At 41.2% G+C, this 24,614-nt stretch overlaps 1 protein-coding gene across 2 annotated transcripts in view; it reads left to right on the top strand.

Moving 5' to 3' along the window:
• Positions 1-6,000: 6,000 nt before the first annotated feature.
• The window catches only part of PAK3 (p21 (RAC1) activated kinase 3), a 294,267-nt gene continuing 275,653 nt past the window's right edge, over positions 6,001-24,614 (top strand). The window contains exon 1 of one of the 2 annotated variants that reach the window (XM_073013449.1): positions 6,001-6,199. The gene's annotated coding sequence lies outside the window, so the exon portion shown is untranslated. The remainder of the gene's footprint in view (positions 6,200-24,614) is intronic. The other variant, XM_073013446.1, reaches the window with a different exon arrangement.

Genomic DNA, 24,614 nt, shown 5'->3' with positions numbered 1-24,614 from the left:
GGAACAATGGAAAAAGGGCCCCAAAAGATTTCAGAAATCTTTGAAGCCTCCCCTCCCATAGGCCCAGAGGCCTAAAAGGAAAGAATGGTTTCAGAGAACAGGCTAGGAGTGCTGCTTCCCTGCATTCCCACCCCTCCAGCTCCACTCAAGGCTCAAAGGGTCCCAGGTACTGCTTGGGCCAACACTCTGAAGGGTGCAAGATGTAAGCCTTGGCAGCATCTACATGGTACTAGGTCTGCAGGTGCACAGAATGCTACAGCCATGGAGGCTTGGCAGCTTCCACCTAGATTTTAGAGGATGTATTAGAAAGCCTGGGAGTGCAGGCAGGAACCTACTGCACGGGCAGAGCTGTCACAGAGAGTATCCACCAGGGTAGTGCCCAGTGGAGCTGTGGTAACAGGTCTGCTGCCTTCCAGAGCTCAGAATTATAGAGCCACAGGTAGTGAGTCATCCTAGTTTGGAAAAGTGGCAAGTACCAGACTCAAATCCATGAGACCAGCCACGTGGGCTGTTCCCAGGAAAGCCATAGGGGTAGGACTGCTTTAGGTCTCAGGAGTCCTTGCAACAGTGTACCCAGGATGTGAGACATAGGGTCAAAAGTGATTATTTTGGAGCTGTAAGATTTACTTCTGCCAGGCTGAGTTTCATACTTGCGTGGGGTCTGTTACCTCTTTCTTTTGACCAATTTCTTCCTTTTGGAATGGGAGTGTTTACCCAATGTCTGCTTCACCATTGTATCTTGGAAGTAAATCATTTGTTTTTGATTTTACAAGCTCACAGCTGTAAGAAACTTACCTTGAGTCTCAGATGAGACTTTGGACTGGACTTTTTAGTTGGTGCTGGAGCAAGTTAAGACTATTATGATGGAGTGATTGTATTTTGTATGTGAGAAGGACATAAGATTTGGGGGACCAAGGTTGGAATGCTATAGTTTGGATATGGTGTGTTTAACCCCACTAAATCTCATGTTAAAATTTAATCCCCAGTGTGACAGTGCTGGGAGGTGGGGCCTAGTGGGAGGTGTTTGGGTCATGGGGATGGATCCCTCATGAATGTTTGGTGCTATCCTCACAGTAATAAGTGAGCACTCTATTAGTTCTTGTTAGACCTGGTACTTACTTAAAAAGAACTTGACATCTCCCCTTACTCACCATGTGATTTTTGCACTCACCATCTCCTGCCATGTGTGGAAGCAGCTGGAGGCCCTCACCAGAAGCAGGTGCTGGCACTTTGCTTCTTGCACACCCTGCAGAATTGTGAGCCACATAAACTTATTTTCTTTATAAATTACCCTGCGTCAGGTATTACTTTATAGCAACACAAAAAATTGACTAAAACAATGTTGTTCTTTTATTCACTCTGATAATCCTTAACATTTTAATTGATATATTTAATCCATTTAGCTTTATAGCAATTACTAATCTATTTGGATTTATTCCTACCCTCTTCATATGTGCCTTTTATTTGTTCCATTTTCTATTTCATTTTCCTACTCTTATTTTCTTGACTTATTTCGAATTAAGCTTTTTTCCATTTTTTAATTCAATTTTTCCCTCTGCTTATTTCAAAGTTACAAGTTTTATGTCTATGCTTTTGTTGATTACTCTTGCTATTTTAACATGAATACTTTAAAAAGTCTAAAATTAATTGTTTTCCATTTTCTTCATAATTTAACTTTCTAAGGGACCACTCATACCACCCACACTCACCATGTATCACCTCCAACATAGAAATCTGAAAACCATGGGTTATGTAGCACTCGTTCCACAAGGCTTCAACTTTTCCTAGCTTTGCAAAGAGATATGTGCTTAAAAATTATTACTCGATTTTGTAGAACAAAAAATTGGGTCCTGAAACATTCAAAGGACTTGTCTGTAAAATTAAGTCATCTAATCAAGAAAGGAAACCAGGGTTTGAAATTATTTTTCCAATTGTGAAATTCAGGAGATTGCCTGGGGAAACTGTTTTTCCATATTTATTTGTTTATTTATTTTCACAATTTTGATATACGTTGACACCTAGTTCTCCAGGAAAGTTATACTAATTTACACAGAGAAGTACTTGGAGTCCATGGTCAATAGAATTCCAAGTTCCTTCCTTCCAATACTTAGAGAACAGGAACCATGTCTTTTTTCACGTTTGTATTATGGAACATTTCAAACATATACAGAAGTAAAGAGAGTAGACAATAAATCTCGTGAGAATTTTCTAATCCCAAATAACTGTCAATGCTTAAACAGAAAACATGAAGATAAAACAAAGCAAAGCAAACTTAGAGTTGGGTTTTTAATTTTATTTTTTAAAGATCAGATTAGTTTAAATCTTTTCTGTGTTTTGAGATTACAATAAAGCCTTAATTAGTAGGACTCTAATAAACTGGAAACTTTCACTGACTAGATTCTTTTTTGGTTCTCTCTGTTTTAAGAAAAGGTTTATTATAATCTACTAATAACAGGGATTTATTCTAAAATTTGATTCAATGAGTGATCTAGACTCTCTCCACCCTCAGTTTACTCTCTTATCTCTAATATTATTTCCAGTTTTAGGTGCTTAGCATAACAAAGACCATTCTTCATGTCAATCTTGCTTAAAGTGGCCTCAGGATGAAGCTACTAGGAAAAAAATAACTTGTGAGGAGAAAGACAAAAGAAGCAAAAAGAAGACTGTGCCTTCTTTCCTCACTTCTATTCTTGTTTTCATGCCATTCCCATATACCTGAAAAAATGTTTCAAATATCAGTTTCTAAGCAATTGCTCCTAGTTTTCTTCTTGGCTGATGGAGTATCACAGTGTGGTGGAAAAAGCTCTGTGCTTGGAATTCAAGTCATGGCTCTCTTCTTTGAGCTATGTGCTGTTGGGAAAGTCACTTAACTTTTCTGAGCCTTTGTTTAATCACTTGCAAAACAAAGGGGTTGAACTGGAGTAACTAATGCCTCTTAGTGTTCTCCGTTTCTGTTGTGTCATAAATTAGAATTCCCAAAGTCTGGTTTTATTCCTGGAGAGTCTCATACCACATATGATTTGAAGGCATTCAAAGCATTTCTATCATCCACAATGCCTGAACTTCTGTCATTAGTGATCCATTCATTTTGCTGGGTTTAGCATTGTCTCCTCCTGTTAGTCTTTCTTTTGAGAAGAAAAGCATGTAAAGGCACTTCTTTGTGAATGCATTACTCACATGGCTCTTTCCCTGGCTTAGAAAGTAGATTTTGATGTCTAGAGGTTGGAAGTGGGAAGGAAAGGGTGAAACACAGAGAGACTGGAAGGTTATCAGAGACAGATTTCATCTCCTTAATAATTTTTCTGCAGCTTGGCTCTGAGCATTGTTATGACTCAACCTCCTCTGTGCTTGGCAAGGCTCAAACAAGACGAGGTCCTATTTGGTAGCAGATTGGAACAGGGAGTCCCTGGCTGAGTATCAGATTCAGGTATTTTTGACAGATTCTGAATGGAGTTCTTTATTAGGTCTTTTGATCAACAGGAATTTGTTTAGAGGAGCCAAAACATCTCTTTAAGTAAAACACGTACATTGTTGCAGAGCCATTAACAGGCATATCCTCCCATTCAATCACAGTAGCCACGAATGGCAAGAATCTGGGTCATAATCCATCACCCAATCTTTTTTTTTTCTCTCTCTCTCTTTTGAGACGGAGTCTCGCTCTGTCACCCAGGCTGGTGTGCAGTGGCGCGATCTCCACTCACTGCAAGCTCCGCCTCCCGGGTTCACGCCATTCTCCTGCCTCAGCCTCCCTAGTAGCTGGGACTACAGGCGCCCGCCACCACGCCTGGCTAATTTTTTTGTATTTTTAGTAGAGATGGGGTTTCACCGTGTTAGCCAAGATGATCTCAATCTCCTGACCTCATGATCCGCCCGCCTCGGCCTCCCAAAGTGCTGGGATTACAGGCGTGAGCCACTGCGCCCGGCCGACTACCACCCAGTCCTAAGTGTCCTCTCTTCATCATCCTCTTCTGGTCCCGTTCTCTTCTAAGTTCCATGTTGGTCCTCAATATTGTAGAGAATCTCTCATCTTTACTTGTTTATCATGCCTATTTCCTGTCACCAACACTTTATCTCTCCTATCCCAGAGAAAAGCAATCTGTTCCTCTGCATTCCCTCAATGTTGGGACACTATTAGCAATAAATCATTTCTGCCTTTAATGAAGAAAGATTCATTAATGAAGTTGTTGTTTTATTTTCTCTAATAATAACATTTATTGTTTTATTGAGCCTTGCTGTATCTCAAGCACTTGCATCACTTCATTTCATTCTCACACCCCTACACACACTTTATCGGGGAAGCCATTGATATTGGGTCCTCTTCCAAGGTTTTCCAACTAAGGCTGCCTGTCTCCAGAGTCTAGCTTTTGTCCACTGCACTAACCTGCCTCTCTTGTTTAATATCCACATGCTTGGGACTGCCCAGGCTGGTGTGTAGGAGATAGGTTTCCTCCATGGATGGCAAACAATGATTCATTCCCATGACTTAGAGGAGACAGATCTAGCTTGTGGGGGAATCATTTACAAGTTTCTCACCCTGGGAAACTCAGACTCTTTTCTTATTTTCTTTTCTGCAACTTCATTTCAAATTTTTCCTGCAATAGCTGGTAGCAGAATCAAAGGAATAATTATGTGTGCTGATTGGGGTCTGAGGCCTAAAAGTTAATTCTTTTTTGTCTACTGATTTATGGATTGCATCTGAATGTATCAATTTAACTGAAAACATTTTTTAAACTCTCATTTTAGTTAGCAATTTCAACTTCCTTCACTAAACCATTCCTTCCAACATGGAGATAAATAGATGAATCTGAAGGTTCTTTCCAAGATATAATTTTAAAAAAGAACTTTGGCCTGGGAATCCAAAGGCCTGGGTTCCGGTTCTGGATCTGCCACTTATTAGCATGTAATTCTAGGCACATCCACTTAATCATGCTGAACTCTAGTTTCTTATCTGTAACATGAGAATAATGATATCTTCTATGCCTAATTTAAAGAGATGCTACGGTAGGAAAGTTGTTATTAGAAAGTGCTTTGTAAATCTCAAAGTACTCAACAAGCATAAGCCATTAGGCAAGGTGAAGCAAAATGTTATGCTGAAAAGATCAAGAGTAGGAAGGAGATTTTCATCAGGGCTCCAAACACCAAGAATTGAATCATGAGGGAAGTTTGTGTCTCTGACAATTGGTTTCTTACGTTAGCTTTAGGGATGCAGGTTCAAACTGGATCTCCAACTGGACCCGTGATGACCTTCAACCCTCTGATCCCCAAGAAACCAGTCCTGGTCCTCATCTAAACCGAGTACCCCATTCCTAGAGGAAAAATGGCGAGAAAGTTTGGTGACCCCTTGTCACCAGAGAAGCCAGGGACCAGGGTAATGTTGATTGGATAAACTGACTAAAAAGTAGAGAATTAATTTTATGCCACTTGGTTACAGGGACAGAGATATTGCAATGGAAAGAAATAGAGGAGAAAGGGTAGGATGTAAATGCTGTATGAAGTTATAGGCACTCCAACTCATAAATGTCGATCACAGTGAGCACAGAAATTATATTCTGACTAGTCCAGACAGTGCCCAGCACAGTGTGAGTGCTCACTCAATGCAAAGTGATGGTGATGGTAACTGTCCTTGGTCTCTTTCCTTTCTCCTTGGCTATAGGGTTTTCAGAGATATGTGTGGATGCAAGCTACCAGTGCCCAGAAAGAAGATTGAAGGAAGGGGTACGGGCACCTTCTCCCCGCCCTCGCTCCCCACAGCCCCCATCCCCCTGACCCAAACAGTCAGGCTTGAGAGACTGGAAGGGTTTCACTTCCGCCTGGCTGCAGGAACCACAAGTTCTAGACTAGGTCTTAATTGGAATAATCACAGTCAAAATACACCCAGATGCTCTCACACACCCAGACGCGCGCGCATCCCCCGGCCATAGGGCGCACGTGAGCCCGCACCCCGCGCACCCAGCCCTGCCTGTCGCCAGAGCATCCTCAGCAGCTGCCACCGAAGCAGCCTCCTCCTTCTCTCTTCCTCCTCCTCCTACCACCGCCGCCGCCACCGCCGCTGCGGCTGTGATCTCCTATCCCCTCTCGTCCTCCTTCCTCCCCCAGTTCCTGCTCCTCCTCCCATCCCCTGCTCCTCCTGCCCAGCAGCGAAGGGCAGAACCCTGGGCTGCCACTGTCCTTCGCTCTGACCAAGAAGAGGCTGGAACAGGTCTGTGCATGGGGGGGGGGGGGGGGCGCTTTGTTGAGGGCTGCTGGAGCTCTTGTGGCTCCAACAGCCGCTGGGAGGGCACGGGGCTGGAGGGAGGGTAGATTATTTCTCAGTTTTCAGTCTTGCTCTATGAATAGATGGAGGGCGAAAGGTTGGGAAGGCAGCTGGTTCCCTTTGCCAGATCGCCTTCCTTTTTGGTTCATGGCGAGAGAGCACTGAAGCTGCCGGGACTCCTGCCCCCGCCCACCCCTGAAGCTCTCTTTCTTTGCGTCCCCACTCCCTGCATCCACTTCCCCGGGCTGAGCTTTCTCTTGTTCAGGAAGCTCAGGGATGGGGGCGGGGAGAGATGGATGGAGATGATCCAGCGGGGCACCTGGGTGCATGGGGCTTTGTTACATACAACAAAACCAGTCCTCATCAGCTTCCAGCTCCAGGCTAGGCTGCAGTCCGCCAGCAATGTGGGGTGTGGGTCGGGCCGACTAGGGAAGCGAGAGAATGTGAGAGGGCACTCCCTGTATGTGACGGCACACAGGAATGCAGTGGTGTGTGTCGTGGAGATGGTGTGGGTTTTGTGTGGAATTCAGTGAGTGCGAGTTGTAGTGGTGTGTGTGTGTGTGTCTGCGCCATGGGGCTGGGCTACTCTTGGCATTACATGTCCTTGGGTCTCATTCCATGCCAAGCCAGACTGCAGCAACACGCAGGTGGATCAGGTCCAACCTGTTCTGCCCACATTGGGAGAATAATGATCGTTTTCAAAGTGATGGAAATCCCCCCAGCTGGGACTGTTGCTTAGGACTTTCCGGATGCAGAATTTCGAGCCAGGTTGACCAAGCCCTACTAGATAGCGTTATTGTTCTCCCAAAGATGCCCAACTTTCTTAGCAGGTTTTCCTCTCTCAGCCAATGAGGATCCAAAGCTCTTACAGTGATCCCTGCAGTGCCTTCCCACACCCATTTTAATTAGCGGATCCTAATTTCTTCAGGTCTTACTACAATGAAGTTAGTGGTGTGCTAGGATGTAGTTCTATGTTTGAACTAAAAAGAACAAACTAAATGCACCTATGTGTTAGTCATGAATTTGATATAGAGGTGTTTTTTTTCTTTCTTGAATTATAAGGTACGAACTGGTATGGCCACTTTTTAATCAAAGAAAGAAGAGATCAACAAAAAGTGAATGAAACTGCTAAACCTTCTCTTTGACACTTTTATTTGTGGTTTTCATAAAGCATTGTTATTCAGGGTTCAAAAATATACAGCTAAAGATAGTGATTAATCAAACAGCAGATATTTTTTGCATACCTGCTATGTGTTAGTAACGTCAAGTATTGAAAATATAGAAATGAATAAAACATCATCTCAGCTCACAGGGAGTGCACAATCTGGTAGGCAAGATAGAGTGTGTAAACAGACAATTAGAATAAAGTATGACAAGGGGCAGGCAGGGTATTGTGGGAGCCTGAGGGAGGTTTGCCTGATTGGGAATGGGGGTTATGATCAAGAAAGTCTTCATGGGCAAGGTGACATTTGAGTTGAGTCTTGAAGAATTGATTCACCAGGTTACTAAGTGGAAAATGGTATTCTAAGTTGAAAGAATGGCATGTATGAAGGTAGAGAGGTCACAGTTAAGTGAGACTGCAGGGAGTCCTTGGAGGTGTGACTGCCAAATTCTCAACAAACTCAGAATGGTTCTTTCTGGTTTGGAGTGATGATTGGTGGCACATCCAAAAAAAAAAAAAAAAAGAAAAGAAAAACCAGTATTGCAGATTGATAAAGATCACAACACATCTCTATCTTAGGAAACATCTGGCTCATTTATTAATATTAGTGTGTTTTGCTTTAAACAAATCTGATATATGTAAATGTGAGATTGCAAGGCAAACGAACTAAATGGACAATATTTCCATTGCAGAATTTGCTGCTTTACAAAAGGATTCATAATCAGATTATGTTAATTAACAATGCCTCTCTGACCTTTAGTGAATTTCTTTTAACCAAAAATCCATTAACGGAATTTTTCCAATAGTCCATGAATGGATAAAGACAGGTATACCTGCATTACATTTACTTTTTCCGAAAAATTTGCCAACTTCAATGCAGGAATTTCCTCTTATTCTGTGGATGTTTAATAAATACTGAAAGAAAATATGAAAATGCTAGTAATGAATATTAAATGTATTGGCTGTGATCTTTTATCATTCAAACTGTATATAAAATAAAAATTAACCTGAACGGGATCTTGAGGAATTTTTACATTTTAGGTACTTTTAGTAGTTTCACTGGTAATTAACAATGGTACAAGATTTTTGTGCTGTATGTTAGTTTTTAAATGGATATATAATGACTGCTCTAATACTTTTGCAATTAAGCCAGAACAGGGGCACATTCTGAATCTCCTGTTTTGTTGTGTTGGTGCTGATTGCATTCATAGGCTGATAAATGGCACTGGGAGGGAGACTAAGAGACTGATTATTTTTACTGGAAATGCCTGGTGGTCACAAAATTATGCTAGTTAAGAGTGTGGGTTCTGAGAACCCAAAAATAGCCCTGGGTTCTATTTGAAAGGAATGACAGAAGTAGATGAGCTTGAATGACTTCTTTCCTCATCTGGACAATACCTTGCTGCGGGCGGAGTTGATGGCCTAGGGTACTTTGGGCACATAAAGGTCCTTTGTTCACTGGCTGTCAATACCAGAAGGTATCAGGCAGTATCTCTAAGATACATTCTCCAAAGCTTGGACTGGAATGGAATTGATCTGTCAGCTGTGTTGATGCTCAGGTCTGTCTAGTTACTAGAAAGTGTTTTTTGATGTAGGTTCTAAAGAAGACTAGTCCCACAGAATGTTAGTAGGGCACACCTCCACCCACCCACACACACACAAACACACAGAGTTTTGTGGTCAAGTTAAGTTTTGGAAATTCTTACTTAAACATAAACAGCTTTGTTTACTGCAGGGCTTCTAAAAGTCTTTACTAGGCTAACGAATATTGTGACTCTCCAGGAGTATAAAATATGCAGCATTTCTCAGATGGAATTACCCACAGAGTCTGGTGTTCCAACAAGCATTTGGGTCTACTGGTGTTGAGAGAAACATTCTTTGGGTAAGAGCATTCTCCGCTGAGTTCTGAGTTCAGAGGCTGTCGGCATCTTGCTGGGTAAGCTTGGATGACTCGCTTTACCCCTCCAGGTTTTCCTTCCATCCCCACTCTGTAAAATGAGGCTGATAATCATCATCACTCTCACTGACTGTGATGGTGTGATGACAACTAAGATAATATCTCTGTAAGTATTTTGAGCTGCTTAGAAGAAAGGCTCTATGTAAACTCAAGGTTATTATTAAAGTGAAGTGAAGAATTAAGGCAATTATCCTGATAATGCAGGCCCAAATTCTGTCTTTCTGCTGAGTTATTGGGCAGACTGCCTCATTTCTCCGCTCTGCTTTGACTGCAGAGACCTATCCTCATTCAATCGTGGCTGACTCAGTTCTCTGGGTTTATTTCCTTTCGCATTCTGAAAATTTCAGCATGACTTTTAATTTCCTGGTCCAGAGGTATCATCAGTACAGCCTTCAGAAAAAGTCCATCAACCTGAACATACATTACTGACCAGAGAACCCTGGAGTTAGGAATTAAGTTTAGTTGGAAAGTTGTTTTTATCCTTCGACTAATTGTCTTTCAGAAGCAGTTGTAAAGGGCCATGTTGAAAGCTAGTTGGTGCAGGATTTCTCTCCAGTATCTCCAACATCCAACCTGGTCTGGAGTCCTGTTTACAGGAGATGCTTCTTGAACAACAGTTTCAGGGGTCCGTTTTGTCAATGGGAAGCTGAGGCCATCTTTAAGGAAATTTAAAGGTAAAGGAAATAGCACTCATGTGACTATTGACCCTTCTTGGATCCCTTGACTGCTATTAATTCCTGGAACCTTTTTTTCTTTACAAACTGCCTTGAAAGGAGAATGGAGTTCTTGAGCCTTAATGGCTGATAATCATTGCAAACTGGGTTTGGGGTAGAGACTGATGCACAAGGCATTCAGTCTCTACCCCAAAATGAATGTCAAGGCATTCGGGTTACTGGTTCTAGAGTACTCTGTTCTCAGATTAGCTCTTCTCTGCATAAAAGCAGCAAGCTTCAGTTGTAATTTGAAGGATTTCTGTTAGCAAGAAGAGAGAACCATGTGACTTTAAGACTGTGTGATGCTGTAACGCCAGAGTGAAGTTAATCTCCGTTCTGGAGTGCATAGTGGAGATGCTTGTTCAGTGGGGGACATTCATAGAATGGTAGAGCTACAAATGCCTATGGAAGTTTCTCTGTTGTAAACCTTATGTTTGGATAAGGAAAATGAGGATGGAAGAAGTGAAGTGAGTTGTCCAAGGTCACACAGCTACCACATGACAGAACAGAAGTCATTCTAAGAGTTGAAACTCAGATCTGCTGCCTCCCAGTGTTCTTCTCTTTGACTTAGCTGCCTTCCTGTGTAGTTCAGGGGAGTGAGGGTTGGCTCATTTGGTGGAACTTGGAGGTCATGTCCAGTCCTGAGCAGTGTGGGCTCTCACATAACAGTTTTAGTAGAAGGATAGGTTTCTAGTGGAGCCCTAAAAGAACATGCTTCTCTCTCTCTGTCTTCATTCCTCTTGAGTGTATAGTTGTCTGATTCACCAAGCGAAGCACCCAGTTGGTAACCTGAGGACTGGATATTCTGCCCAAGATTCATGGTGGATGATGTGATCATCCTAGTCCTTTTACCTTGGTGATTAACAACCATTTCTTTTGTGCCAAGGATCCCCTTGAAAGTCATGAAAGCTACTGATGCACTCCCCAGAGAAGGCCTCTCATCCATGGACATGTGCATGTAATTTCAGGGCCTTGTAGATGGAGAGCTCCTGCTCTGCTTGCTGTTGGTATTGGTATACAGCCTAGGGTCACTGGTAGAAGCTCCCTAAATATGAAAGATTCCCAGAGGTGGAATTGTCAATCTTAACTCGGAGGGAAATGGAAATGCTGTGATGAGCTTTGTGCCAAATAGACAAGGGACAGGGAGTAGAGTGGAATTTCTTATGGGTAAAAGAATGGAATTGAATCCTGAATTTGAGATAAAAATAGAAAAGAATTCAGAGAAATGCAAATCAAAACCACAATGAGATACCATCTCACACCAGTTAGAATGGCAATCATTAAGAAGTCAGGAAACAACAGGTGCTGGAGAGGATGTGGAGAAATAGGAACACTTTTACACTGTTGGTGGGATTGTAAACTAGTTCAACCATTATGGAAAACAGTATGGCGATTCCTCAAGGATCTAGAACTAGAAATACCATATGACCCAGCCATCCCATTACTGGGTATATACCCAAAGGATTATAAATCATGCTGCTATAAAGACACATGCACACATATATTCATTGCGGCACTATTCACAATAGCAAAGACTTTGAATCAACCCAAATGTCCATCAGTGACAGAACGGATTAAGAAAATGTGGCACATATACACCATGGAATACTATGCAGCCATAAAAAAGGATGAGTTCGTGTCCTTTGTAGGGACATGGATGCAGCTGGAAACCATCATTCTCAGCAAACTCGCAAGAACAGAAAACCAAACACTGCATGTTCTCACTCATAGGTGGGAACTGAACGAGATCACTTGGACTCGGGAAGGGGAACATCACACACTGGGGCCTGTTATGGGGAGGGGGGTGGGGGGAGGGATTGCATTGGGAATTATACCTGATGTAAAGGATGAGTTGATGGGTGCTGATGAGTTGATGGGTGCAGCACACCAACGTGGCACAAGTATACATATGTAACAAACCTGCACATTATGCACATGTACCCTAGAACTTAAAGTATAATAATAATAATAAAAGAAAAAAAATAGAAAAGGAATTGAAGTGAGCTAACCATGTCCCCTTCCTTCAACCTTATGAAAGAAAATGAAGTGGGGAAGCTAGGCAGTTGGGAAATTTGGGAGGACTGGGGAGGGAGTCAGTCCAGAAAGGGTGGCAATCATGACATATTTAAATGAAATAAAAATTCTTCCCAAAGAATGAGACAACTCTTTCACTTCTCTCCAGCTTTCTTACCCTAGTCAAACATCTAAATACCAAAAACTCAGGGCTTTGGGTATTAGAAGTTGTCTTAGATTCTGGAACACTGTGTCCTTGAAAAGGACACATTTAAAGGCTGGGAGTAGGGGCTGGACGTTGTGGGGGAGTGGCACAGCATGTCTCTCTTATTTACAAAAGCATTTTTATTATCAAAGAACACATGCTCATTCTTGCTTGTAAAAATAGAGATATGATGTAGAGTGTTTCTTGTCTCTTCAACACTGATCCCCCACCATGTTCACAGGTTGGTATGTATCACGTTGTGCATGTTTTAATGAATATTCACATGTATATATTCATGTACATAAAATAATAAAAGATGTGACCATGTGCTGTTCTACAGAATGCTTTTTACTAAACTATATGTCTGAAGATCTTTTCTTGCCAGTATACATCTAGTTATTTCATTCTTTTTTTTTTTATTTTACTTTAAGTTCTGGGATACATATGCAGAATGTGCAGGTTTGTTACATAGGTATACATGTGCCATGGTGGTTTGCTGCACCTATCAACCCATCATCTAGGTTTTAAGCCCCACATGCATTAGGTATTTGTCCTAATGCTCTCCTTCCCCTTGTCCCCCAATCCCCGACAGGCCCCAGTGTGTGATGTTCCCCTCCCTGTGTTTTTATTCTTATAAATAACTGCATAGTATTCTATTACATAATTATAATATAATCTCTTTAATCCAACCTTTGTTGATTAATTTTTGCATTATTTTTGATTATTTTTACATTATTAAATATTGACACAATGTACCTTCTTGTACATACATCTCTGCATACCATTGTGAGCAATTTTATCATATAAATTTAAAGTAGTAAAGTTGCTGGTTTGGAGTTTGATTTGCACATTTTTGATTTTAATAGAGCCTGCCAAACTGCCTCCCAGAAAGGCCATCACAATTTACCTTCCCATCAACAATGGCCATTTCTCCACACTCTTCCTCATCAATTTCAGATATTATTGATCTTTTTAATCTTAGACAATGTGAAGGCTGAAAAAAAAATCTCCCTTCTCTTTGTATTTCATTGAGTACTAGTGAGGTTGAACATCTTTTCACGTGTTTTTTGGCCATCTGTATTTCTTCTGTGTTACCATTTCATATCCTTTGCCTGTTTTTCTTTTGAGTTGTTCTTTCTGCTTCTGATAACTTAGGTCTCCTTCTTTCGAGTTGTTCTTTCTGCTTCTGATAATGAGGATCTCTAAATATTTTGGATAGTAACCATTTAACTGTTCTCTATGTTGCAAATATATTAAGCAGTTTATCATTTGTCTTTTAACTTTGATTTTGATGTCTTTCACTGTACAGAAATGTTTATGATTTTCTTAAAAATCACAATTTTCAATCTATTCCTTTATAAGCAAACAATGCCACAATTGGATATCCTTGCACTCTATCATATACAGTTGGCTCATTATTTCCTTAAGATAAATTCTTAGGATTAGATTTTTTTCAGTTAATATTTTTCTAGATATTGCCAAATTGCTTTCTAAAATGTTTCTAGCAAGTTATACTCCAACTACAGTGTATACAAGTACATTTTCTCCCTCCTCCTGATGTCTTCTGATAATTCAGGTTTTGGCTCTTAAATCAAATGCTAGGCTGCAATTCATATTTGACTGGGAGGAAAGGAAAGGCTGGGAAAGGCTGGGAGCAGAAATCCCTAACTGCACATGGAACACCTGTAATACATGTTTCACCTTCAATTATTTAAGTCAACATGCTCGTTAATTCATTTTCAACTAGAACTGTGTCGAAAGCATTTTCCAACGTTAAATTCCTCTAAATTCACAGTGAAATGAATGACCATTTATGGTCATCTCTGCTGGCAGCATCTGCATCAGCAGGCAATGATGAACTAACTTTAGAGCTGTATCTCATCTTAAGACACTTGGAAAAAATCCACTGCTGCATCTTCACTGATCTCTGAGGTCAGCTAGATTGGTTCCATAACTTTCTGAAGGCTGAAAGTAGGAATCAGTTTCTATCTAACTTGGTTTCCTGCAAAGAGGACAAGTTTGAGGTCCTCCCATGAGAAGATATTCTAACAGAAATAAACAGTGATGTCACCCTTTGCAAAGGGAATAGTGGCAAACAAGTACAGGTGTAGCTTTTCCCCTTACTCTGCCTGGGCTTGCTTCATCTTATTGTGCCTGTTTTCTGCCAGTATTCAGATATGGTCAAGGGTATTTTGGTGTGTGCTTTAGGCCAAAGGTAGGGTCTGTGGATTAGAAGATAGAAGTCTGAGTGGTAGTTTATGCAGCATATGAATATCTTTTGTCTGAAGAGCACAGTAGCAACCTAAAATCCTCTGGAGGTGGCAGGGCAATGGGGAAACATGAAAAAGTGGTGATAGTTGTTGCTTACCCATTTTACAGATGGAGAACACATCTGGAAAGGAGAAATGCTCCAAAAGTTGGACACTGCTGGAAAAGGATTCTGGCATACCCCCTAACACTTGCTAGCTAAAGATTTGGCAACTTCTCTCCTCTAGGGATATATGTAGGTGCCTTTAAAGTGAAGCTTCCCAATTTGGTTTGTTTAATAATGCCCTTTGTACTTACCCATCATTCACTTTACCTAGTGCGGTACTGACACAGCCCACCCCAGGGATGCTTTTGAGCTGTCAGAAGATGGGTGGATTATTGTCCCCAAAGGAATAATTTGGATTACTTGAACTATTGACATTTATGAGTTGTGGTTTTCCACTTACCTCAAAATCTTGGTATTTGGCAAATGGCTTTAGATTGTATCTAATGTTTGTCTTTTTTTTCTCCTTTTTAAGGGTTTGGACTAGAGTAAGCATAGTTCACAGAGGAAATGATGCCCAGATAATATAATTATCAAATTTTGCTGCCTTGAAAAAAGTGGTTTTAGTTTTTATGCTAATGAATGTCCTGTTTTAAAGCTAGCATTTCTCTTTTTAATTTCCAAATAATTTAAAATTGAAACATCATAGCCACAAATAAGGATTCTATGCATAAATCACATGATATATTTACACTTTTTGATGGTTATAAGAGGAAAGGTCATCTTTCTTTTTAAAACTATGCTTGCTGCTTTAAGTAGAATTGGGAATTGTCATGTTTTTCTTTTCTAATAAACTATTCTGCAAAGGTAACATTGTTTTTTTAACTCTGATTAGAACTGGGAAGGGATGTCTGACTCCATACTTAATCCAAAAATAAAAACCTCATTAACAAAGAGGCAAAGAGAGTCAGTAAATGGAACTTACATTAAATTGGGAGGCAGAAGTCCAGGGTTCGAGTTCCGGTCTTGTTATTAATTAGCTGTGTGACCCTGAACTAGAGCTTAAATGTCTCTGAGCCTCAGATTCCTGACATATAAAATGAGAGCATTGTTAGGAATCAATAATCCATATTGCAATTCCTTCACCTTAAATAAGGCATTCTCATCTCCAAAGTCAAAGCTTGCTTTGTGATAGAATCACTTGGGGACACTTTAAAAATATATTTTGAAGGCCCCACCTCAACCAGTTGAATCTGAAACTCCAAGGGTAGACCCAGGAAATCTATTTGTTAACTAGCTTCTTAGATGATTCGGGAGAAGACTGGAACACCCTCCAGAGGTAACTTTCAGGAGGCAAGATCTCCTGGTGCTTTCTGGCTTGAGGGAATGAAACCATTTTCAAAAGTGGGGAAGTCCAGGTCACCTAGGAGCTCTGGCTTAGAAATCTATGATATGAAACTACACTTGAGGAGGCTGGCTTTTGGCCTAGCTCCCCGGGACTGATTTCTGCAGAGGTGAATGGAGAGCACAGTGTTCTTTTTAAGAAGAGCGAGTTTGGACAAACAAACTGACCAGACATTCAATAATGAGTATATTTCAAGTCCTTTGGCACAATACTTTGAGAAGAAACATTACTGAGGGAGGACACAGTGATTTCTATAACTCTTAGACTGTTTTGGTCCAAGCTTTCCTTTGAATCCTATTTCAAACTTCTATTCCCTCTGTGACTTTTTCAACTTTTGTTCTTCTTCCCTTCATTAAATTCACAGTGTTGCAGTGGGTTTTTCCCACTTCCCCTTGATCTCACTGATCCAATTTCCTTCAGCCATAGGCACTCTCTCGATACCATCCTACCTTCTAAATGCCAAAAAGAAAGGAGTCAGCACTAATGTACACCAATTTGCCCCACTATTTCCTTCTGCCCCAGCTTTCAACCCTTTACTTCATTTTGGGAGTAGTTGGAGCTAGGAAAATGCTCCTCTAAGGCAAACTTTCAGAGACAGCAAATGCTTCTTTTTATATATAGCTCCCGTTTATTAAGTGTTTCCTGTGTGTCAGGTATTGCACCGCTCTTTGCATGTGTTGTCTCATTTAATTTTCTCCACAACTCTGTTAGGTTAATACTGTTAGCATTCCATTTCACAGAGGAGGGAACTAAGGCTCAGAGCAGCTAAGTGATTTGCACAAGTTCCCCCAGATGGTGAGCAGCAAAGTGAATCTGTCTGGTCTTGGGGTCTGAATGGTTAAACAGAGTATTCTACTATTAAGTGCTCCCCATGGTAATAAGACTGTGTTACACCAAAGGGGAATGTATGAAGCAACAGATCTTCTTGGGTGTGACCAGTCTGAGCCTTGAAGCAACAATAAAGACCAGGAAGGAAAGGGGAGGTTCATTTTAATGGCAGCAAAATTTGCCAGAATTATTGTGTATCATTGTAGGGGTGGGACTCAGAGATTAGTTTTGATTTTTGTGAATTGTTAACTGAGTAAATCTCTAAATATTGTCATTGAGACATAAATTCCTGATATCCGTGTGACTATTGTTTGCTTTGCAAATCATGGGAATGTGGAACATACTTTCTGTTTTCCTCCTCCTACTCTCAGCAGAAGACTAGTGCCTAGGGTATAGAGGATCTCTGGGAGGCAGGGAGTGACTTCCTGGATGTTTTCAGCTAAAGGGGGCCTGGGTGGGGGAAGATAACCAGGGGGAAGACCCAGAATAACATGAACAACAGTGTTGTTGGCTTGGATTATTGGGTTTCCAGCTCACTTGAGTTCTTCCTGTCTGATTCTCATTGTCAAACTTGCAGCATGCAGCAAAGGATATTTGGCATCCACCAATACAGACTCATCAATCTAGGATTGATATGATTCAAACTCATGAACATAACCAAAGCATGCACTGCAATTTCCAGGCTGTACGTATGGGACCAAGTCCATCCTTAAACCCTAATCTAATGTCCTTTTTGAAGTAGCCCAACTTTTCACTTTGACTGTAGTATAGGGCATTGAGCAATTTAACATCACTGCACAAAAACAGACCATTTGTTTTCTTTTCCACAGCTCTTTCCTAGAAAGATCTTCTATTGGCTATAATTTCTCTAAAAATTCCCTTCCAATTGGAGCCCTCAGGGGAGGACTTGCACCCATTTTCTGCAGTATCTGTCCTCTTTGTTGCCGTTTCCAGTAATGAGAGTCAATAGGCATCAAGAAACCAAGGATGAGCCAGGCATGGGGCTGCGCACCTGCAGTGCACCTCAGCTACTAGGGAGGCTGAGGTGGGAGGATCACTTAGGCCCACGAGTTTGAGGCTGCAGTGAGCTGTGATTGTGCCACTACCCTCCAGCCTAGGCAACAGAGTGAGACCCTGTCTCTTGATAAAAAAGGAAAGAAAAGGAGAAACCAAGAAACTACGGTCTTGTAAGGCGTCAATTGCTTGCTCCGTGTCTAATGCCAGATAAGTCACTCTGCCTCTTTAGGCCTCAGTTCTTCTATCTGCAATGATTCTAATTCTCCCTTCTCTGTGGAAAACTTGGAGCAATCAGATCACTGAAAACAGACTACTTTGAAAGAAAAGTGGTCCAAGATATACGACTATGAATGTCTTCATGTTTTCCCTGGCAAAAGAGCTGTTTTGGAGCAAAAGAGAGGGTAGGGTAAAGGTTAAAAGATCACTTGCTTAAGTTTAAGTCCCTGCTCTGCCTTCTCCTAGCTGTGTGGTCTTGGAAAGTTCCTTAACCACCTAACTGCCTTGGCTCTGTAAAATGGAAAAAGTAATATTAGTACTTACCTCACAGAGTTGTGGTGAGGAATCAAAGAGATAATCTATGTTTGTCCAATAGATACTGTTTATTTATGGCAACTATTTTTATTTTGAATGTATGAAGCTCCATGAAGAGGTTTGAATCCTGGCTCAGGCACTTTGGACAGTCACTTAGCCTCTCTAAACCTCTGTTTCTTCACTTGTGTCATGGGGATAATAACAGTAGCTGCCTTTTAGGGTTTCTTGAGGAATATATAAGATAATCCCTGCAAAGTTCTCAGTACACCACCTGGTACACAGAAGTGCTCAATAAGCTATTACTATTATCATTCGGTTGCCATCCTCAGAGACCTTGTGGATCCTTTGGTCCCTGCTTTTCTATATCTGGACCACCTATGGGCCTGTCTCCCACCCCAGGAAATATTTCTGGTGCCTGTGATGTACTATTATCCCCATTTACCCTTGTTTGGGTTAAGTAGAGGAGATGGCCTTTTAGCATGGCAAGGCCCCAAGACTGAGGGGGCTTCCTGCTAAAGCACTGCACAAGGGCTGCTTGTGAAGAGCAGCTGATTCCTTGACCTCGAAAATGGTTCACGCAGTGACAAAAATGGGAACAAAGCAGACCCTGCTTTACGACTCCCACAGGAGCCTGGCCCCATGAACCACAAAGTTCTGTCACTGCCCTCCCCACACCTCCCCTGTAGGCTCCACCAGCCATGTATTCCCTTCTGACATTCCTCCAAGACAACTGGTCAGAGAGCCCTTCGTCTCCTCCCCAAATAATATGTTGAGTAAGGCAACCAGATGCTGCCATAGTGACAATTCCTACCTGATCAATAGAGCTGGGAATTAAGCCCTGGTGACAGGACTTGCTTTGTGGAGGGCCTCCTCCCAGGGCATCGCCTAGCTCAGCCTGGTAACGAAGCAACCTTCCCTACTCACCACTGGCTGTGTACTAATCTCTGGGCCTTTCTCTATACATTAATCCACATCTCTGCGGCCCCAAAGTGACCATTTCAGAGAAATTCTGACCTCATTGGATTTCCCAATGTCTCTGCCTTAGTTTAGGCCTTCATGATTTCTTGCCTGAACTATATCACGTTATTGTTCCTGCTACTTTTACTTCTATGAATAACAATAAATTATAGCTAACAGTTATTGTGTGCTTATTATGTCCTAGGTGCTGTGCTAGCATTTGCATGTATTATCTCATTTAATAGTCACAAAAACCCTATGAGGCAGGCACTATTATCCCTGTTTTACAGAGGAGTAATTATAATAGCAGTTAACATATATTGAGTGTTTACCATGTGCTAGGCACTGTGCTAGCTGTCTTATATATTTTTTTCTCATTTAATCCTCATGATAACCGTATGAGGTAGGCATTATTACTACTAATAGAGATATCTGTAGGCCTCTGGTAGTAAAGAGCTGGATGAGAACCCTGATACTTATGAAATATTCAGAAGGGTTTCATGACACAAGAGGACTTTGGATGTACTTTTACAAGTCCTTCCTCATCACCCCTTTCCACTTCCTCACTAGGTGCTTGGGTAGAGTAGACATTGCTCATTTTGAATATTGCAAGGACCCTGGCCATGGCTGGTGATAGGAGAAGGAGTGGTGAATCTTTCCTACCCTGGGTTGTTTTGGGGATATCTGGGATCAGGCTATGGTAGAGGCACAAAAATTTTCATGCCTTGCTCATGGTGTTTTCCTACTTGGTCTTCTCTAAAATCCTTCTCAGACCATGTCACTTCTTTCTTTCATTTCTTTAGTCATTCGTCCTTTTATCCCAAGGACATATGTTGATTACCTACTATATACTAGGTAATGTGCTAGACATTTGGAATATTATTATAAGCAAAACAGACATAAAACCTACCCTCATGAAGCTTATGGTCTAATGGAGGAGACAAACATTAAACAAATAAACTCAGACATATATAATTGTAAATTATAGTAGTGCTGTGAAGGAAAAGTATAGGGTATGAGAGACAATAGCAGGGGAGACTTCATTGAGATGGTTGGGGAGCATGAAGAAAGGCCTTTCTGGGGGAAATGACATTTAAGCTGAGGCCTGAAACATGAATAAATATTAACAAAGAGTGTTTCATGCAGAGAGAGCAAATTATACAGACACTCTGACGTGGGTACTTTCTACATTCAAGTGACTAAAAGAGATAGTGAGCCGGGAGAAAGTGATGCTCAATGAGGTTGGAGGCCATGCAGAACCTTGCAGGCCATGGTAATGAGTTCCCTTTTTATGCCAAGAGCAGATGGAAGCCACTGAAGTAGAATCAGTGAAGTACGGGCAGAATCAGGGTAATGTGATTCATAGTTTTATAATATCACTCTGGCCACTATATAAAATGGAACTTAAGAGTGGCAAGAAGAGAAAGAGGGGCAAGCTAGGAGGCCATGACAGTAGTCCAGGAAAAGAGATGGTGATGGCCTGGACTAGAGGTGACAGTGGCCATGAAGAGAAGAGCAAATGCAGCATGTGTTTCAAAAAGGCTTGCTACTAGACTGGATATAGGGACTAAGAGGAGAGAGGAATCGAGGAAGATTTCCATGTTTTGGCTTGAATAACGTGATGAATGGTGTCCATTTATGTACATGGGGAATACCCTGAAGCAGATTGAGTTGAGCTCTCATCCTGTGCCATATTCAGTCTAAATTGCTCATTTAGCATATAAGGTATATTACCTTGTTTTGGATAATAATTAACATGAATTCATTTGTTCTCTCCCTAGGTAGGTTTTAAGCTCCTTGAGGACAGTGGCTGTGTCTTACTCATCTCTATATTCCCCAAGGCACCCAAGATATGATTTATTAAATGCTGACTGATTGATTAACTAAGGGAAGAGGTTCCTTTCTCTTTCAACCTTACTCTTCTTGACAAGGCATGAGACATGACTCTGGATTATGCTTTTTTAAAAAACAAATGTGACACACTCAATGACTTATATTCTTTGATATAGACTTTGAACTTCATCCAATCATTAATCACCTTTTGAGTAACTCCTGCTGTATGAGCATGATACAAAAGGCGCACATACATTTGCTCTGCAGAACACCCTTCAGCAGTGCAGTACAGGCTATGGAGTCTCAGAAGAATGGTCTCATGGGAATGTGTAGGCTAGCTCAGGATTGGCAGAGCAGAAGACTAGAAGTAGCCTAAAAGCCTGAGTTGTTTAGGCCGTTAGTTTTAACTCTGGGATAACTTCACTCCAATGATTTCCTCCCAAAAGTGTCTACTCAGAGTTTCAAGACATTTTAATTCCCCATAATGCTTCTCCATTTGTGCCATCCTCTGCCACTACCCCAAATGTAAGTTCCTTTCCTCTCCTGGGGATTTTCATCCTCATACATGTTTCTGCTTCTCTTTACACTCTATCTTCTGTCTCGAGCTTTCAGTCTGTATCCTTTGAGATCTATGTTGCACATCAACAAACTCCCCTGGTCCTTCACCCTCGTGGAGTATAAACTACCTCAGCACATCACAGTGCTGGCTACATGTTAGCATCACCTAGGGAGTTTTTTAACAAGTACTGAAGCCTGGATCCCATCCCTAGAGATTCTGATTCATTTGGCCTGAAGAGGGACCTAAGTTTCCATACTTTTTAGAGCTACTCCAGGTGATACTAACGTGCCGTCAGGTTTTCACACCACTGGTAACTGCTTGCCTTAACTGACACATCAGTTCTCTTGCAGCTTATCAAGTGTAAGCTGCTCATTCTCCTGGGTTGCACATTCTACAGAGCTGAGGGGTGATAGCCACACTCTCTGATTTCCCCAGAACTATTTTTAGGCCTTTTATGTTCATCCTGAAAAAGAAGGAAAAAACGCCAACAGATAACAAAATTAAATGCAAACTAAATTCATTGTTTTTTTAAAAAAAAAATTGGTTTTAAAATAAAATAAAATAAAATTACATCACTGCTCCCTGGAAGTGTCATGGCATCTATACTGCCCACTTTTCTTTTATCAACTCTTGTCTTCCTCATGTACCCACACTTTTCCTAAATGTTTAATATTTGGTTTATCAGTTTCCTCTCCAACCTAAGTCCTGCTTTTCTCCTGGAGGACTTTAGTCGCTTTGTTGACAATCTATCCAACATTCTGGACTTACTATTCCTTCATTACTTTGACAAATATTTATGGAATGCCTATGTACCAGGCACTGTTGTAAGTAAGTACTAGGTATGGAGCAGTGAACATACGGACAAAATCCCTGCCCTCATGAAGCTCATTATCAGGAAGGTGTCAGTGAGGGAGATAATCAACCAATCAGTGGGCAAATAAATGTTAATAAGCGTTATGGAAAAATTTAAGCAGAGGATGAGGGAATGCTGGGAGAGAGGGATCAATTTTAAATATAAGGGAATGAATTTCAACAAGAATAGGCTTCACTGAACTACCCTTGCAAATATCTTGAGGGAGAGCATTATAAACATAGAGAACAGCAAGTGCAAATGTCCTGGGACAGGAGTGTACCTGGCTGTGAGGAAGCAAGCCTAGCTTAAGCTGAGTTAGAAGGTGAGGTCAAGGAGGTAACATGGAGACAGGTCTTATCAGGCCTTACAGGAAATTGTAAGGATGCTGGCTCTTACTTTGAATGAGACAGTGAACCACTGGAGGGGAGGGTTCTGGGTAGGGAATGGAATAGGGTCTGACTTTTATTTGAAGTTTCCTTGATATCAGTTATCTCCACTCACTTTCATCTCTACTCCACTTTGATAACCTGTCCCCATTGCCAGCTCCTGGATTTTGTCCTCATACTGTTCTACCTCTGAAATCTTAAACTCTAGTCTTTTAATTGAGAGAGCTTATATATCCAACTCCTTCATGCTAATTATACTTTCTCTTTTATTTCATCTAAATCTCTCATCTCTTGATTCTACAGAGGTCTTCTTGGATATTAGTCCTTCCTGGCTTCCCTCCTTTCCCTCTCCCTCCTAAATTCCATAGTGCATCTTTTCCAGCGATTCTCATGTGTCAATATTTTTTTCCTAGTTAACCCTATATTATAGTGGTTTAGCAAAACCCAAACCATAGATCATTCTAGTGGATCTTGTTCCTGGCTGCACATGAGAATGACCTGGGATGCTTAGAAACATACTGATACCTGATTTCACTGGTTTAGGATGGGGTCTGGATATGGGTATTTTAATGATCCCCAAGTGATTGTAATGAGCAACCAGATTGAGAACCTCTGGACTAACCTAGCATCTGCCTCTTCATTTTCTATACCTTAACATCTGAGCAGAAAACCAAATATCAACAGCTCCCTGTAAACTGCTTGGAAATCTTACAAAGTGACCTTAGTAAGCTACATGTCACTTTTCTGTTACGTTAAATCAACCTGCACCACCCTCTTCTAGGCTTCAACCTCACTTCTGTCTCCATCTCTCCTAGAAGATTACTTCTTTTCCCATTTCATAGAGAAAATAGCAGCTTCTAGGGCCCCAAGTTCCTGCCCTTCTACCCCAACCTAGATGTACCTGTGTCCACTTTTATCCTATTGTCTCCTCTGGCACTTCCAAAACTTTCCTCATTCTTGTAGCTCTTCAACATCTTGCCACTGGCTCTTTTCAAAATATCTACAATCTCTTATGTCTTTAAAAACCTTCTCTTCAACTCTAGATTCTTGCTTGCGAGCTACTGCCCTATGTCTCTTCTTCCCTTCACAGCCAAGCTTCTTGAAGAAAAGGAGTCTTTAGCCAATCCCATTCTCTCACCTTCCATTCACTTCTTCAGTCCGCTGGAATTTGGTTTCTGCTTACATGAAACACATTTTGCTGTGGACAACAGTGATTTCCCAAGTGACAAATCTAATGAATAGCTCTCAGTCTTTTTCTTTACTTGGTGTTCCTGAGTCATTAATTTTATACTGCCTGTCTTCCTGAAAATCTGTTCTTTCATGGAGTCCATGAAAGTATTCTTTCTTGATTTACCTCCTACTACTTTGGCAGCTTCTTGAGTTCTTCTTCCTTGTCCCAGACCTGAAATATGAGTTTGGAAAAATATAAGGAATCTCTTTTTACTACTTCACATTTCTTTCTCAGCAATTTTATCCATGCCTTTGGCTTCAAGTATCACCTACATGTTCCTGACTCCCAGATATATTACCCCCACTATGGATCTCTCTCCTGAACCCTAGATTTGTTTATCAGACTGCCTATGGACTGTCTCTGCCTGGAAATTCCACAGGAACCTCAAAGTCAATGTGTCCCAAACTTAACTTGACCTTTTGTAAATACTCTGACTCCACCAAACCAGAAAGTGGAGTCA

Source organism: Chlorocebus sabaeus, chromosome X, assembly GCF_047675955.1.
Source record: "Chlorocebus sabaeus isolate Y175 chromosome X, mChlSab1.0.hap1, whole genome shotgun sequence".
Taxonomy (NCBI): Eukaryota; Metazoa; Chordata; class Mammalia; order Primates; family Cercopithecidae; genus Chlorocebus; species Chlorocebus sabaeus.
Note: the sequence above shows the minus strand (reverse complement) of the source record. Positions and strands in the feature narration are given on the sequence as shown.